Source organism: Vigna unguiculata, unplaced genomic scaffold, assembly GCF_037176805.1.
Source record: "Vigna unguiculata cultivar grain cowpea cultivar isolate G323 ecotype 2 unplaced genomic scaffold, ASM3717680v1 ptg000026l_ERROPOS8192196, whole genome shotgun sequence".
Taxonomy (NCBI): Eukaryota; Viridiplantae; Streptophyta; class Magnoliopsida; order Fabales; family Fabaceae; genus Vigna; species Vigna unguiculata.
In genome coordinates this window covers 27,866-40,361 of record NW_028196670.1, presented here as the reverse complement: position 1 = coordinate 40,361, position 12,496 = coordinate 27,866, and the positions used below count along the sequence as shown (strand labels likewise).

The 12,496-nt window shown below is 46.8% G+C and overlaps 37 non-coding genes across 37 annotated transcripts; all 37 read right to left on the bottom strand.

Annotated features, from left to right (window-relative positions):
- Positions 1 to 73: 73 nt before the first annotated feature.
- LOC146878820 (5S ribosomal RNA) lies at positions 74 to 192 on the bottom strand. The gene has a single exon (XR_014988690.1). It is a non-coding gene; the product is annotated as a 5S ribosomal RNA (ribosomal RNA).
- A 218-nt stretch (positions 193 to 410) lies between these two features.
- Positions 411 to 529, bottom strand: LOC146878819 (5S ribosomal RNA). The gene has a single exon (XR_014988688.1). It is a non-coding gene; the product is annotated as a 5S ribosomal RNA (ribosomal RNA).
- Positions 530 to 747: 218 nt separating this feature from the next.
- LOC146878818 (5S ribosomal RNA) lies at positions 748 to 866 on the bottom strand. Its single transcript, XR_014988939.1, has one exon. It is a non-coding gene; the product is annotated as a 5S ribosomal RNA (ribosomal RNA).
- A 218-nt stretch (positions 867 to 1,084) lies between these two features.
- LOC146878817 (5S ribosomal RNA) lies at positions 1,085 to 1,203 on the bottom strand. The gene has a single exon (XR_014988938.1). It is a non-coding gene; the product is annotated as a 5S ribosomal RNA (ribosomal RNA).
- A 218-nt stretch (positions 1,204 to 1,421) lies between these two features.
- LOC146878816 (5S ribosomal RNA) lies at positions 1,422 to 1,540 on the bottom strand. Its single transcript, XR_014988687.1, has one exon. It is a non-coding gene; the product is annotated as a 5S ribosomal RNA (ribosomal RNA).
- A 218-nt stretch (positions 1,541 to 1,758) lies between these two features.
- LOC146878815 (5S ribosomal RNA) lies at positions 1,759 to 1,877 on the bottom strand. The gene has a single exon (XR_014988686.1). It is a non-coding gene; the product is annotated as a 5S ribosomal RNA (ribosomal RNA).
- Positions 1,878 to 2,095: 218 nt separating this feature from the next.
- Positions 2,096 to 2,214, bottom strand: LOC146878814 (5S ribosomal RNA). The gene has a single exon (XR_014988685.1). It is a non-coding gene; the product is annotated as a 5S ribosomal RNA (ribosomal RNA).
- Positions 2,215 to 2,432: 218 nt separating this feature from the next.
- On the bottom strand, positions 2,433 to 2,551 carry LOC146878813 (5S ribosomal RNA). The gene has a single exon (XR_014988684.1). It is a non-coding gene; the product is annotated as a 5S ribosomal RNA (ribosomal RNA).
- A 218-nt stretch (positions 2,552 to 2,769) lies between these two features.
- LOC146878812 (5S ribosomal RNA) lies at positions 2,770 to 2,888 on the bottom strand. The gene has a single exon (XR_014988683.1). It is a non-coding gene; the product is annotated as a 5S ribosomal RNA (ribosomal RNA).
- Positions 2,889 to 3,106: 218 nt separating this feature from the next.
- Positions 3,107 to 3,225, bottom strand: LOC146878811 (5S ribosomal RNA). Its single transcript, XR_014988682.1, has one exon. It is a non-coding gene; the product is annotated as a 5S ribosomal RNA (ribosomal RNA).
- Positions 3,226 to 3,443: 218 nt separating this feature from the next.
- On the bottom strand, positions 3,444 to 3,562 carry LOC146878810 (5S ribosomal RNA). Its single transcript, XR_014988681.1, has one exon. It is a non-coding gene; the product is annotated as a 5S ribosomal RNA (ribosomal RNA).
- A 218-nt stretch (positions 3,563 to 3,780) lies between these two features.
- Positions 3,781 to 3,899, bottom strand: LOC146878809 (5S ribosomal RNA). Its single transcript, XR_014988680.1, has one exon. It is a non-coding gene; the product is annotated as a 5S ribosomal RNA (ribosomal RNA).
- Positions 3,900 to 4,117: 218 nt separating this feature from the next.
- LOC146878808 (5S ribosomal RNA) lies at positions 4,118 to 4,236 on the bottom strand. The gene has a single exon (XR_014988679.1). It is a non-coding gene; the product is annotated as a 5S ribosomal RNA (ribosomal RNA).
- Positions 4,237 to 4,454: 218 nt separating this feature from the next.
- LOC146878807 (5S ribosomal RNA) lies at positions 4,455 to 4,573 on the bottom strand. The gene has a single exon (XR_014988677.1). It is a non-coding gene; the product is annotated as a 5S ribosomal RNA (ribosomal RNA).
- A 218-nt stretch (positions 4,574 to 4,791) lies between these two features.
- On the bottom strand, positions 4,792 to 4,910 carry LOC146878806 (5S ribosomal RNA). The gene has a single exon (XR_014988676.1). It is a non-coding gene; the product is annotated as a 5S ribosomal RNA (ribosomal RNA).
- A 218-nt stretch (positions 4,911 to 5,128) lies between these two features.
- On the bottom strand, positions 5,129 to 5,247 carry LOC146878805 (5S ribosomal RNA). The gene has a single exon (XR_014988675.1). It is a non-coding gene; the product is annotated as a 5S ribosomal RNA (ribosomal RNA).
- Positions 5,248 to 5,465: 218 nt separating this feature from the next.
- Positions 5,466 to 5,584, bottom strand: LOC146878804 (5S ribosomal RNA). The gene has a single exon (XR_014989080.1). It is a non-coding gene; the product is annotated as a 5S ribosomal RNA (ribosomal RNA).
- Positions 5,585 to 5,802: 218 nt separating this feature from the next.
- On the bottom strand, positions 5,803 to 5,921 carry LOC146878803 (5S ribosomal RNA). Its single transcript, XR_014989036.1, has one exon. It is a non-coding gene; the product is annotated as a 5S ribosomal RNA (ribosomal RNA).
- Positions 5,922 to 6,139: 218 nt separating this feature from the next.
- On the bottom strand, positions 6,140 to 6,258 carry LOC146878802 (5S ribosomal RNA). The gene has a single exon (XR_014988674.1). It is a non-coding gene; the product is annotated as a 5S ribosomal RNA (ribosomal RNA).
- Positions 6,259 to 6,476: 218 nt separating this feature from the next.
- On the bottom strand, positions 6,477 to 6,595 carry LOC146878801 (5S ribosomal RNA). The gene has a single exon (XR_014988673.1). It is a non-coding gene; the product is annotated as a 5S ribosomal RNA (ribosomal RNA).
- Positions 6,596 to 6,813: 218 nt separating this feature from the next.
- LOC146878800 (5S ribosomal RNA) lies at positions 6,814 to 6,932 on the bottom strand. Its single transcript, XR_014988672.1, has one exon. It is a non-coding gene; the product is annotated as a 5S ribosomal RNA (ribosomal RNA).
- A 218-nt stretch (positions 6,933 to 7,150) lies between these two features.
- Positions 7,151 to 7,269, bottom strand: LOC146878799 (5S ribosomal RNA). Its single transcript, XR_014988671.1, has one exon. It is a non-coding gene; the product is annotated as a 5S ribosomal RNA (ribosomal RNA).
- Positions 7,270 to 7,487: 218 nt separating this feature from the next.
- LOC146878798 (5S ribosomal RNA) lies at positions 7,488 to 7,606 on the bottom strand. The gene has a single exon (XR_014988670.1). It is a non-coding gene; the product is annotated as a 5S ribosomal RNA (ribosomal RNA).
- Positions 7,607 to 7,824: 218 nt separating this feature from the next.
- LOC146878797 (5S ribosomal RNA) lies at positions 7,825 to 7,943 on the bottom strand. Its single transcript, XR_014988669.1, has one exon. It is a non-coding gene; the product is annotated as a 5S ribosomal RNA (ribosomal RNA).
- Positions 7,944 to 8,161: 218 nt separating this feature from the next.
- Positions 8,162 to 8,280, bottom strand: LOC146878796 (5S ribosomal RNA). The gene has a single exon (XR_014988668.1). It is a non-coding gene; the product is annotated as a 5S ribosomal RNA (ribosomal RNA).
- A 218-nt stretch (positions 8,281 to 8,498) lies between these two features.
- Positions 8,499 to 8,617, bottom strand: LOC146878795 (5S ribosomal RNA). The gene has a single exon (XR_014988666.1). It is a non-coding gene; the product is annotated as a 5S ribosomal RNA (ribosomal RNA).
- Positions 8,618 to 8,835: 218 nt separating this feature from the next.
- Positions 8,836 to 8,954, bottom strand: LOC146878794 (5S ribosomal RNA). Its single transcript, XR_014988665.1, has one exon. It is a non-coding gene; the product is annotated as a 5S ribosomal RNA (ribosomal RNA).
- A 218-nt stretch (positions 8,955 to 9,172) lies between these two features.
- Positions 9,173 to 9,291, bottom strand: LOC146878793 (5S ribosomal RNA). The gene has a single exon (XR_014988664.1). It is a non-coding gene; the product is annotated as a 5S ribosomal RNA (ribosomal RNA).
- A 218-nt stretch (positions 9,292 to 9,509) lies between these two features.
- LOC146878792 (5S ribosomal RNA) lies at positions 9,510 to 9,628 on the bottom strand. Its single transcript, XR_014988663.1, has one exon. It is a non-coding gene; the product is annotated as a 5S ribosomal RNA (ribosomal RNA).
- A 217-nt stretch (positions 9,629 to 9,845) lies between these two features.
- Positions 9,846 to 9,964, bottom strand: LOC146878791 (5S ribosomal RNA). Its single transcript, XR_014988662.1, has one exon. It is a non-coding gene; the product is annotated as a 5S ribosomal RNA (ribosomal RNA).
- Positions 9,965 to 10,182: 218 nt separating this feature from the next.
- LOC146878790 (5S ribosomal RNA) lies at positions 10,183 to 10,301 on the bottom strand. Its single transcript, XR_014988661.1, has one exon. It is a non-coding gene; the product is annotated as a 5S ribosomal RNA (ribosomal RNA).
- A 218-nt stretch (positions 10,302 to 10,519) lies between these two features.
- On the bottom strand, positions 10,520 to 10,638 carry LOC146878789 (5S ribosomal RNA). Its single transcript, XR_014988660.1, has one exon. It is a non-coding gene; the product is annotated as a 5S ribosomal RNA (ribosomal RNA).
- A 218-nt stretch (positions 10,639 to 10,856) lies between these two features.
- Positions 10,857 to 10,975, bottom strand: LOC146878788 (5S ribosomal RNA). Its single transcript, XR_014988659.1, has one exon. It is a non-coding gene; the product is annotated as a 5S ribosomal RNA (ribosomal RNA).
- Positions 10,976 to 11,193: 218 nt separating this feature from the next.
- On the bottom strand, positions 11,194 to 11,312 carry LOC146878787 (5S ribosomal RNA). The gene has a single exon (XR_014988658.1). It is a non-coding gene; the product is annotated as a 5S ribosomal RNA (ribosomal RNA).
- A 218-nt stretch (positions 11,313 to 11,530) lies between these two features.
- LOC146878786 (5S ribosomal RNA) lies at positions 11,531 to 11,649 on the bottom strand. Its single transcript, XR_014988657.1, has one exon. It is a non-coding gene; the product is annotated as a 5S ribosomal RNA (ribosomal RNA).
- Positions 11,650 to 11,867: 218 nt separating this feature from the next.
- On the bottom strand, positions 11,868 to 11,986 carry LOC146878785 (5S ribosomal RNA). Its single transcript, XR_014988655.1, has one exon. It is a non-coding gene; the product is annotated as a 5S ribosomal RNA (ribosomal RNA).
- Positions 11,987 to 12,204: 218 nt separating this feature from the next.
- Positions 12,205 to 12,323, bottom strand: LOC146878784 (5S ribosomal RNA). The gene has a single exon (XR_014988654.1). It is a non-coding gene; the product is annotated as a 5S ribosomal RNA (ribosomal RNA).
- Positions 12,324 to 12,496: the final 173 nt, after the last annotated feature.

The window sequence follows — 12,496 nt, the reverse complement described above, 5'->3', positions numbered from 1 at the left end:
TGATAATTTAGGATTTGATTGCAAAAGAAAACAGTGATGAAAAGAACGTGGGAAAAGAAAATAACGTAAAAAAGAGGTGCAACACGAGGACTTCCCAGGAGGTCACCCATCCTAGTACTACTCTCGCCCAAGCACGCTTAACTGCGGAGTTCTGATGGGATCCGGTGCATTAGTGCTGGTATGATCGCACCTGTGAAGTATTGCACGATCAATGTACATATGGGTTTCGCATTGGGCCTAAGTTTGAACACTTGGCGCGGCGCGGGGGCACGGGGACGTGAGGTGGGTTGTTTTGGTCTGAAGAGATTTTGGTAGTAGTCAGTTGGAATGATTTAGGTGATAATTTAGGATTTGATTGCAAAAGAAAACAGTGATGAAAAGAACGTGGGAAAAGAAAATAACGTAAAAAAGAGGTGCAACACGAGGACTTCCCAGGAGGTCACCCATCCTAGTACTACTCTCGCCCAAGCACGCTTAACTGCGGAGTTCTGATGGGATCCGGTGCATTAGTGCTGGTATGATCGCACCTGTGAAGTATTGCACGATCAATGTACATATGGGTTTCGCATTGGGCCTAAGTTTGAACACTTGGCGCGGCGCGGGGGCACGGGGACGTGAGGTGGGTTGTTTTGGTCTGAAGAGATTTTGGTAGTAGTCAGTTGGAATGATTTAGGTGATAATTTAGGATTTGATTGCAAAAGAAAACAGTGATGAAAAGAACGTGGGAAAAGAAAATAACGTAAAAAAGAGGTGCAACACGAGGACTTCCCAGGAGGTCACCCATCCTAGTACTACTCTCGCCCAAGCACGCTTAGCTGCGGAGTTCTGATGGGATCCGGTGCATTAGTGCTGGTATGATCGCACCTGTGAAGTATTGCACGATCAATGTACATATGGGTTTCGCATTGGGCCTAAGTTTGAACACTTGGCGCGGCGCGGGGGCACGGGGACGTGAGGTGGGTTGTTTTGGTCTGAAGAGATTTTGGTAGTAGTCAGTTGGAATGATTTAGGTGATAATTTAGGATTTGATTGCAAAAGAAAACAGTGATGAAAAGAACGTGGGAAAAGAAAATAACGTAAAAAAGAGGTGCAACACGAGGACTTCCCAGGAGGTCACCCATCCTAGTACTACTCTCGCCCAAGCACGCTTAGCTGCGGAGTTCTGATGGGATCCGGTGCATTAGTGCTGGTATGATCGCACCTGTGAAGTATTGCACGATCAATGTACATATGGGTTTCGCATTGGGCCTAAGTTTGAACACTTGGCGCGGCGCGGGGGCACGGGGAGGTGAGGTGGGTTGTTTTGGTCTGAAGAGATTTTGGTAGTAGTCAGTTGGAATGATTTAGGTGATAATTTAGGATTTGATTGCAAAAGAAAACAGTGATGAAAAGAACGTGGGAAAAGAAAATAACGTAAAAAAGAGGTGCAACACGAGGACTTCCCAGGAGGTCACCCATCCTAGTACTACTCTCGCCCAAGCACGCTTAACTGCGGAGTTCTGATGGGATCCGGTGCATTAGTGCTGGTATGATCGCACCTGTGAAGTATTGCACGATCAATGTACATATGGGTTTCGCATTGGGCCTAAGTTTGAACACTTGGCGCGGCGCGGGGGCACGGGGACGTGAGGTGGGTTGTTTTGGTCTGAAGAGATTTTGGTAGTAGTCAGTTGGAATGATTTAGGTGATAATTTAGGATTTGATTGCAAAAGAAAACAGTGATGAAAAGAACGTGGGAAAAGAAAATAACGTAAAAAAGAGGTGCAACACGAGGACTTCCCAGGAGGTCACCCATCCTAGTACTACTCTCGCCCAAGCACGCTTAACTGCGGAGTTCTGATGGGATCCGGTGCATTAGTGCTGGTATGATCGCACCTGTGAAGTATTGCACGATCAATGTACATATGGGTTTCGCATTGGGCCTAAGTTTGAACACTTGGCGCGGCGCGGGGGCACGGGGAGGTGAGGTGGGTTGTTTTGGTCTGAAGAGATTTTGGTAGTAGTCAGTTGGAATGATTTAGGTGATAATTTAGGATTTGATTGCAAAAGAAAACAGTGATGAAAAGAACGTGGGAAAAGAAAATAACGTAAAAAAGAGGTGCAACACGAGGACTTCCCAGGAGGTCACCCATCCTAGTACTACTCTCGCCCAAGCACGCTTAACTGCGGAGTTCTGATGGGATCCGGTGCATTAGTGCTGGTATGATCGCACCTGTGAAGTATTGCACGATCAATGTACATATGGGTTTCGCATTGGGCCTAAGTTTGAACACTTGGCGCGGCGCGGGGGCACGGGGACGTGAGGTGGGTTGTTTTGGTCTGAAGAGATTTTGGTAGTAGTCAGTTGGAATGATTTAGGTGATAATTTAGGATTTGATTGCAAAAGAAAACAGTGATGAAAAGAACGTGGGAAAAGAAAATAACGTAAAAAAGAGGTGCAACACGAGGACTTCCCAGGAGGTCACCCATCCTAGTACTACTCTCGCCCAAGCACGCTTAACTGCGGAGTTCTGATGGGATCCGGTGCATTAGTGCTGGTATGATCGCACCTGTGAAGTATTGCACGATCAATGTACATATGGGTTTCGCATTGGGCCTAAGTTTGAACACTTGGCGCGGCGCGGGGGCACGGGGAGGTGAGGTGGGTTGTTTTGGTCTGAAGAGATTTTGGTAGTAGTCAGTTGGAATGATTTAGGTGATAATTTAGGATTTGATTGCAAAAGAAAACAGTGATGAAAAGAACGTGGGAAAAGAAAATAACGTAAAAAAGAGGTGCAACACGAGGACTTCCCAGGAGGTCACCCATCCTAGTACTACTCTCGCCCAAGCACGCTTAACTGCGGAGTTCTGATGGGATCCGGTGCATTAGTGCTGGTATGATCGCACCTGTGAAGTATTGCACGATCAATGTACATATGGGTTTCGCATTGGGCCTAAGTTTGAACACTTGGCGCGGCGCGGGGGCACGGGGACGTGAGGTGGGTTGTTTTGGTCTGAAGAGATTTTGGTAGTAGTCAGTTGGAATGATTTAGGTGATAATTTAGGATTTGATTGCAAAAGAAAACAGTGATGAAAAGAACGTAGGAAAAGAAAATAACGTAAAAAAGAGGTGCAACACGAGGACTTCCCAGGAGGTCACCCATCCTAGTACTACTCTCGCCCAAGCACGCTTAACTGCGGAGTTCTGATGGGATCCGGTGCATTAGTGCTGGTATGATCGCACCTGTGAAGTATTGCACGATCAATGTACATATGGGTTTCGCATTGGGCCTAAGTTTGAACACTTGGCGCGGCGCGGGGGCACGGGGACGTGAGGTGGGTCGTTTTGGTCTGAAGAGATTTTGGTAGTAGTCAGTTGGAATGATTTAGGTGATAATTTAGGATTTGATTGCAAAAGAAAACAGTGATGAAAAGAACGTGGGAAAAGAAAATAACGTAAAAATGAGGTGCAACACGAGGACTTCCCAGGAGGTCACCCATCCTAGTACTACTCTCGCCCAAGCACGCTTAACTGCGGAGTTCTGATGGGATCCGGTGCATTAGTGCTGGTATGATCGCACCTGTGAAGTATTGCACGATCAATGTACATATGGGTTTCGCATTGGGCCTAAGTTTGAACACTTGGCGCGGCGCGGGGGCACGGGGACGTGAGGTGGGTTGTTTTGGTCTGAAGAGATTTTGGTAGTAGTCAGTTGGAATGATTTAGGTGATAATTTAGGATTTGATTGCAAAAGAAAACAGTGATGAAAAGAACGTGGGAAAAGAAAATAACGTAAAAAAGAGGTGCAACACGAGGACTTCCCAGGAGGTCACCCATCCTAGTACTACTCTCGCCCAAGCACGCTTAACTGCGGAGTTCTGATGGGATCCGGTGCATTAGTGCTGGTATGATCGCACCTGTGAAGTATTGCACGATCAATGTACATATGGGTTTCGCATTGGGCCTAAGTTTGAACACTTGGCGCGGCGCGGGGGCACGGGGACGTGAGGTGGGTTGTTTTGGTCTGAAGAGATTTTGGTAGTAGTCAGTTGGAATGATTTAGGTGATAATTTAGGATTTGATTGCAAAAGAAAACAGTGATGAAAAGAACGTGGGAAAAGAAAATAACGTAAAAAAGAGGTGCAACACGAGGACTTCCCAGGAGGTCACCCATCCTAGTACTACTCTCGCCCAAGCACGCTTAACTGCGGAGTTCTGATGGGATCCGGTGCATTAGTGCTGGTATGATCGCACCTGTGAAGTATTGCACGATCAATGTACATATGGGTTTCGCATTGGGCCTAAGTTTGAACACTTGGCGCGGCGCGGGGGCACGGGGACGTGAGGTGGGTTGTTTTGGTCTGAAGAGATTTTGGTAGTAGTCAGTTGGAATGATTTAGGTGATAATTTAGGATTTGATTGCAAAAGAAAACAGTGATGAAAAGAACGTGGGAAAAGAAAATAACGTAAAAAAGAGGTGCAACACGAGGACTTCCCAGGAGGTCACCCATCCTAGTACTACTCTCGCCCAAGCACGCTTAACTGCGGAGTTCTGATGGGATCCGGTGCATTAGTGCTGGTATGATCGCACCTGTGAAGTATTGCACGATCAATGTACATATGGGTTTCGCATTGGGCCTAAGTTTGAACACTTGGCGCGGCGCGGGGGCACGGGGAGGTGAGGTGGGTTGTTTTGGTCTGAAGAGATTTTGGTAGTAGTCAGTTGGAATGATTTAGGTGATAATTTAGGATTTGATTGCAAAAGAAAACAGTGATGAAAAGAACGTGGGAAAAGAAAATAACGTAAAAAAGAGGTGCAACACGAGGACTTCCCAGGAGGTCACCCATCCTAGTACTACTCTCGCCCAAGCACGCTTAACTGCGGAGTTCTGATGGGATCCGGTGCATTAGTGCTGGTATGATCGCACCTGTGAAGTATTGCACGATCAATGTACATATGGGTTTCGCATTGGGCCTAAGTTTGAACACTTGGCGCGGCGCGGGGGCACGGGGACGTGAGGTGGGTTGTTTTGGTCTGAAGAGATTTTGGTACTAGTCAGTTGGAATGATTTAGGTGATAATTTAGGATTTGATTGCAAAAGAAAACAGTGATGAAAAGAACGTGGGAAAAGAAAATAACGTAAAAAAGAGGTGCAACACGAGGACTTCCCAGGAGGTCACCCATCCTAGTACTACTCTCGCCCAAGCACGCTTAACTGCGGAGTTCTGATGGGATCCGGTGCATTAGTGCTGGTATGATCGCACCTGTGAAGTATTGCACGATCAATGTACATATGGGTTTCGCATTGGGCCTAAGTTTGAACACTTGGCGCGGCGCGGGGGCACGGGGACGTGAGGTGGGTTGTTTTGGTCTGAAGAGATTTTGGTAGTAGTCAGTTGGAATGATTTAGGTGATAATTTAGGATTTGATTGCAAAAGAAAACAGTGATGAAAAGAACGTGGGAAAAGAAAATAACGTAAAAAAGAGGTGCAACATGAGGACTTCCCAGGAGGTCACCCATCCTAGTACTACTCTCGCCCAAGCACGCTTAACTGCGGAGTTCTGATGGGATCCGGTGCATTAGTGCTGGTATGATCGCACCTGTGAAGTATTGCACGATCAATGTACATATGGGTTTCGCATTGGGCCTAAGTTTGAACACTTGGCGCGGCGCGGGGGCACGGGGACGTGAGGTGGGTTGTTTTGGTCTGAAGAGATTTTGGTAGTAGTCAGTTGGAATGATTTAGGTGATAATTTAGGATTTGATTGCAAAAGAAAACAGTGATGAAAAGAACGTGGGAAAAGAAAATAACGTAAAAAAGAGGTGCAACACGAGGACTTCCCAGGAGGTCACCCATCCTAGTACTACTCTCGCCCAAGCACGCTTAACTGCGGAGTTCTGATGGGATCCGGTGCATTAGTGATGGTATGATCGCACCTGTGAAGTATTGCACGATCAATGTACATATGGGTTTCGCATTGGGCCTAAGTTTGAACACTTGGCGCGGCGCGGGGGCACGGGGACGTGAGGTGGGTTGTTTTGGTCTGAAGAGATTTTGGTAGTAGTCAGTTGGAATGATTTAGGTGATAATTTAGGATTTGATTGCAAAAGAAAACAGTGATGAAAAGAACGTGGGAAAAGAAAATAACGTAAAAAAGAGGTGCAACACGAGGACTTCCCAGGAGGTCACCCATCCTAGTACTACTCTCGCCCAAGCACGCTTAACTGCGGAGTTCTGATGGGATCCGGTGCATTAGTGCTGGTATGATCGCACCTGTGAAGTATTGCACGATCAATGTACATATGGGTTTCGCATTGGGCCTAAGTTTGAACACTTGGCGCGGCGCGGGGGCACGGGGAGGTGAGGTGGGTTGTTTTGGTCTGAAGAGATTTTGGTAGTAGTCAGTTGGAATGATTTAGGTGATAATTTAGGATTTGATTGCAAAAGAAAACAGTGATGAAAAGAACGTGGGAAAAGAAAATAACGTAAAAAAGAGGTGCAACACGAGGACTTCCCAGGAGGTCACCCATCCTAGTACTACTCTCGCCCAAGCACGCTTAACTGCGGAGTTCTGATGGGATCCGGTGCATTAGTGCTGGTATGATCGCACCTGTGAAGTATTGCACGATCAATGTACATATGGGTTTCGCATTGGGCCTAAGTTTGAACACTTGGCGCGGCGCGGGGGCACGGGGACGTGAGGTGGGTTGTTTTGGTCTGAAGAGATTTTGGTAGTAGTCAGTTGGAATGATTTAGGTGATAATTTAGGATTTGATTGCAAAAGAAAACAGTGATGAAAAGAACGTGGGAAAAGAAAATAACGTAAAAAAGAGGTGCAACACGAGGACTTCCCAGGAGGTCACCCATCCTAGTACTACTCTCGCCCAAGCACGCTTAACTGCGGAGTTCTGATGGGATCCGGTGCATTAGTGCTGGTATGATCGCACCTGTGAAGTATTGCACGATCAATGTACATATGGGTTTCGCATTGGGCCTAAGTTTGAACACTTGGCGCGGCGCGGGGGCACGGGGAGGTGAGGTGGGTTGTTTTGGTCTGAAGAGATTTTGGTAGTAGTCAGTTGGAATGATTTAGGTGATAATTTAGGATTTGATTGCAAAAGAAAACAGTGATGAAAAGAACGTGGGAAAAGAAAATAACGTAAAAAAGAGGTGCAACACGAGGACTTCCCAGGAGGTCACCCATCCTAGTACTACTCTCGCCCAAGCACGCTTAACTGCGGAGTTCTGATGGGATCCGGTGCATTAGTGCTGGTATGATCGCACCTGTGAAGTATTGCACGATCAATGTACATATGGGTTTCGCATTGGGCCTAAGTTTGAACACTTGGCGCGGCGCGGGGGCACGGGGACGTGAGGTGGGTTGTTTTGGTCTGAAGAGATTTTGGTAGTAGTCAGTTGGAATGATTTAGGTGATAATTTAGGATTTGATTGCAAAAGAAAACAGTGATGAAAAGAACGTGGGAAAAGAAAATAACGTAAAAAAGAGGTGCAACACGAGGACTTCCCAGGAGGTCACCCATCCTAGTACTACTCTCGCCCAAGCACGCTTAACTGCGGAGTTCTGATGGGATCCGGTGCATTAGTGCTGGTATGATCGCACCTGTGAAGTATTGCACGATCAATGTACATATGGGTTTCGCATTGGGCCTAAGTTTGAACACTTGGCGCGGCGCGGGGGCACGGGGACGTGAGGTGGGTTGTTTTGGTCTGAAGAGATTTTGGTAGTAGTCAGTTGGAATGATTTAGGTGATAATTTAGGATTTGATTGCAAAAGAAAACAGTGATGAAAAGAACGTGGGAAAAGAAAATAACGTAAAAAAGAGGTGCAACACGAGGACTTCCCAGGAGGTCACCCATCCTAGTACTACTCTCGCCCAAGCACGCTTAACTGCGGAGTTCTGATGGGATCCGGTGCATTAGTGCTGGTATGATCGCACCTGTGAAGTATTGCACGATCAATGTACATATGGGTTTCGCATTGGGCCTAAGTTTGAACACTTGGCGCGGCGCGGGGGCACGGGGAGGTGAGGTGGGTTGTTTTGGTCTGAAGAGATTTTGGTAGTAGTCAGTTGGAATGATTTAGGTGATAATTTAGGATTTGATTGCAAAAGAAAACAGTGATGAAAAGAACGTGGGAAAAGAAAATAACGTAAAAAAGAGGTGCAACACGAGGACTTCCCAGGAGGTCACCCATCCTAGTACTACTCTCGCCCAAGCACGCTTAACTGCGGAGTTCTGATGGGATCCGGTGCATTAGTGCTGGTATGATCGCACCTGTGAAGTATTGCACGATCAATGTACATATGGGTTTCGCATTGGGCCTAAGTTTGAACACTTGGCGCGGCGCGGGGGCACGGGGAGGTGAGGTGGGTTGTTTTGGTCTGAAGAGATTTTGGTAGTAGTCAGTTGGAATGATTTAGGTGATAATTTAGGATTTGATTGCAAAAGAAAACAGTGATGAAAAGAACGTGGGAAAAGAAAATAACGTAAAAAAGAGGTGCAACACGAGGACTTCCCAGGAGGTCACCCATCCTAGTACTACTCTCGCCCAAGCACGCTTAACTGCGGAGTTCTGATGGGATCCGGTGCATTAGTGCTGGTATGATCGCACCTGTGAAGTATTGCACGATCAATGTACATATGGGTTTCGCATTGGGCCTAAGTTTGAACACTTGGCGCGGCGCGGGGGCACGGGGACGTGAGGTGGGTTGTTTTGGTCTGAAGAGATTTTGGTAGTAGTCAGTTGGAATGATTTAGGTGATAATTTAGGATTTGATTGCAAAAGAAAACAGTGATGAAAAGAACGTGGGAAAAGAAAATAACGTAAAAAAGAGGTGCAACACGAGGACTTCCCAGGAGGTCACCCATCCTAGTACTACTCTCGCCCAAGCACGCTTAACTGCGGAGTTCTGATGGGATCCGGTGCATTAGTGCTGGTATGATCGCACCTGTGAAGTATTGCACGATCAATGTACATATGGGTTTCGCATTGGGCCTAAGTTTGAACACTTGGCGCGGCGCGGGGGCACGGGGAGGTGAGGTGGGTTGTTTTGGTCTGAAGAGATTTTGGTAGTAGTCAGTTGGAATGATTTAGGTGATAATTTAGGATTTGATTGCAAAAGAAAACAGTGATGAAAAGAACGTGGGAAAAGAAAATAACGTAAAAAAGAGGTGCAACACGAGGACTTCCCAGGAGGTCACCCATCCTAGTACTACTCTCGCCCAAGCACGCTTAACTGCGGAGTTCTGATGGGATCCGGTGCATTAGTGCTGGTATGATCGCACCTGTGAAGTATTGCACGATCAATGTACATATGGGTTTCGCATTGGGCCTAAGTTTGAACACTTGGCGCGGCGCGGGGGCACGGGGAGGTGAGGTGGGTTGTTTTGGTCTGAAGAGATTTTGGTAGTAGTCAGTTGGAATGATTTAGGTGATAATTTAGGATTTGATTGCAAAAGAAAACAGTGATGAAAAGAACGTGGGAAAAGAAAATAACGTAAAAAAGAGGTGCAACACGAGGACTTCCCAGGAGGTCACCCATCCTAGTACTACTCTCGCCCAAGCACGCTTAACTGCGGAGTTCTGATGGGATCCGGTGCATTAGTGCTGGTATGATCGCACCTGTGAAGTATTGCACGATCAATGTACATATGGGTTTCGCATTGGGCCTAAGTTTGAACACTTGGCGCGGCGCGGGGCACGGGGACGTGAGGTGGGTTGTTTTGGTCTGAAGAGATTTTGGTAGTAGTCAGTTGGAATGATTTAGGTGATAATTTAGGATTTGATTGCAAAAGAAAACAGTGATGAAAAGAACGTGGGAAAAGAAAATAACGTAAAAAAGAGGTGCAACACGAGGACTTCCCAGGAGGTCACCCATCCTAGTACTACTCTCGCCCAAGCACGCTTAACTGCGGAGTTCTGATGGGATCCGGTGCATTAGTGCTGGTATGATCGCACCTGTGAAGTATTGCACGATCAATGTACATATGGGTTTCGCATTGGGCCTAAGTTTGAACACTTGGCGCGGCGCGGGGGCACGGGGAGGTGAGGTGGGTTGTTTTGGTCTGAAGAGATTTTGGTAGTAGTCAGTTGGAATGATTTAGGTGATAATTTAGGATTTGATTGCAAAAGAAAACAGTGATGAAAAGAACGTGGGAAAAGGAAATAACGTAAAAAAGAGGTGCAACACGAGGACTTCCCAGGAGGTCACCCATCCTAGTACTACTCTCGCCCAAGCACGCTTAACTGCGGAGTTCTGATGGGATCCGGTGCATTAGTGCTGGTATGATCGCACCTGTGAAGTATTGCACGATCAATGTACATATGGGTTTCGCATTGGGCCTAAGTTTGAACACTTGGCGCGGCGCGGGGGCACGGGGAGGTGAGGTGGGTTGTTTTGGTCTGAAGAGATTTTGGTAGTAGTCAGTTGGAATGATTTAGGTGATAATTTAGGATTTGATTGCAAAAGAAAACAGTGATGAAAAGAACGTGGGAAAAGAAAATAACGTAAAAAAGAGGTGCAACACGAGGACTTCCCAGGAGGTCACCCATCCTAGTACTACTCTCGCCCAAGCACGCTTAACTGCGGAGTTCTGATGGGATCCGGTGCATTAGTGCTGGTATGATCGCACCTGTGAAGTATTGCACGATCAATGTACATATGGGTTTCGCATTGGGCCTAAGTTTGAACACTTGGCGCGGCGCGGGGGCACGGGGAGGTGAGGTGGGTTGTTTTGGTCTGAAGAGATTTTGGTAGTAGTCAGTTGGAATGATTTAGGTGATAATTTAGGATTTGATTGCAAAAGAAAACAGTGATGAAAAGAACGTGGGAAAAGAAAATAACGTAAAAAAGAGGTGCAACACGAGGACTTCCCAGGAGGTCACCCATCCTAGTACTACTCTCGCCCAAGCACGCTTAACTGCGGAGTTCTGATGGGATCCGGTGCATTAGTGCTGGTATGATCGCACCTGTGAAGTATTGCACGATCAATGTACATATGGGTTTCGCATTGGGCCTAAGTTTGAACACTTGGCGCGGCGCGGGGGCACGGGGAGGTGAGGTGGGTTGTTTTGGTCTGAAGAGATTTTGGTAGTAGTCAGTTGGAATGATTTAGGTGATAATTTAGGATTTGATTGCAAAAGAAAACAGTGATGAAAAGAACGTGGGAAAAGAAAATAACGTAAAAAAGAGGTGCAACACGAGGACTTCCCAGGAGGTCACCCATCCTAGTACTACTCTCGCCCAAGCACGCTTAACTGCGGAGTTCTGATGGGATCCGGTGCATTAGTGCTGGTATGATCGCACCTGTGAAGTATTGCACGATCAATGTACATATGGGTTTCGCATTGGGCCTAAGTTTGAACACTTGGCGCGGCGCGGGGGCACGGGGACGTGAGGTGGGTTGTTTTGGTCTGAAGAGATTTTGGTAGTAGTCAGTTGGAATGATTTAGGTGATAATTTAGGATTTGATTGCAAAAGAAAACAGTGATGAAAAGAACGTGGGAAAAGAAAATAACGTAAAAAAGAGGTGCAACACGAGGACTTCCCAGGAGGTCACCCATCCTAGTACTACTCTCGCCCAAGCACGCTTAACTGCGGAGTTCTGATGGGATCCGGTGCATTAGTGCTGGTATGATCGCACCTGTGAAGTATTGCACGATCAATGTACATATGGGTTTCGCGTTGGGCCTAAGTTTGAACACTTGGCGCGGCGCGGGGGCACGGGGAGGTGAGGTGGGTTGTTTTGGTCTGAAGAGATTTTGGTAGTAGTCAGTTGGAATGATTTAGGTGATAATTTAGGATTTGATTGCAAAAGAAAACAGTGATGAAAAGAACGTGGGAAAAGAAAATAACGTAAAAAAGAGGTGCAACACGAGGACTTCCCAGGAGGTCACCCATCCTAGTACTACTCTCGCCCAAGCACGCTTAACTGCGGAGTTCTGATGGGATCCGGTGCATTAGTGCTGGTATGATCGCACCTGTGAAGTATTGCACGATCAATGTACATATGGGTTTCGCATTGGGCCTAAGTTTGAACACTTGGCGCGGCGCGGGGGCACGGGGACGTGAGGTGGGTTGTTTTGGTCTGAAGAGATTTTGGTAGTAGTCAGTTGGAATGATTTAGGTGATAATTTAGGATTTGATTGCAAAAGAAAACAGTGATGAAAAGAACGTGGGAAAAGAAAATAACGTAAAAAAGAGGTGCAACACGAGGACTTCCCAGGAGGTCACCCATCCTAGTACTACTCTCGCCCAAGCACGCTTAACTGCGGAGTTCTGATGGGATCCGGTGCATTAGTGCTGGTATGATCGCACCTGTGAAGTATTGCACGATCAATGTACATATGGGTTTCGCATTGGGCCTAAGTTTGAACACTTGGCGCGGCGCGGGGGCACGGGGAGGTGAGGTGGGTTGTTTTGGTCTGAAGAGATTTTGGTAGTAGTCAGTTGGAATGATTTAGGTGATAATTTAGGATTTGATTGCAAAAGA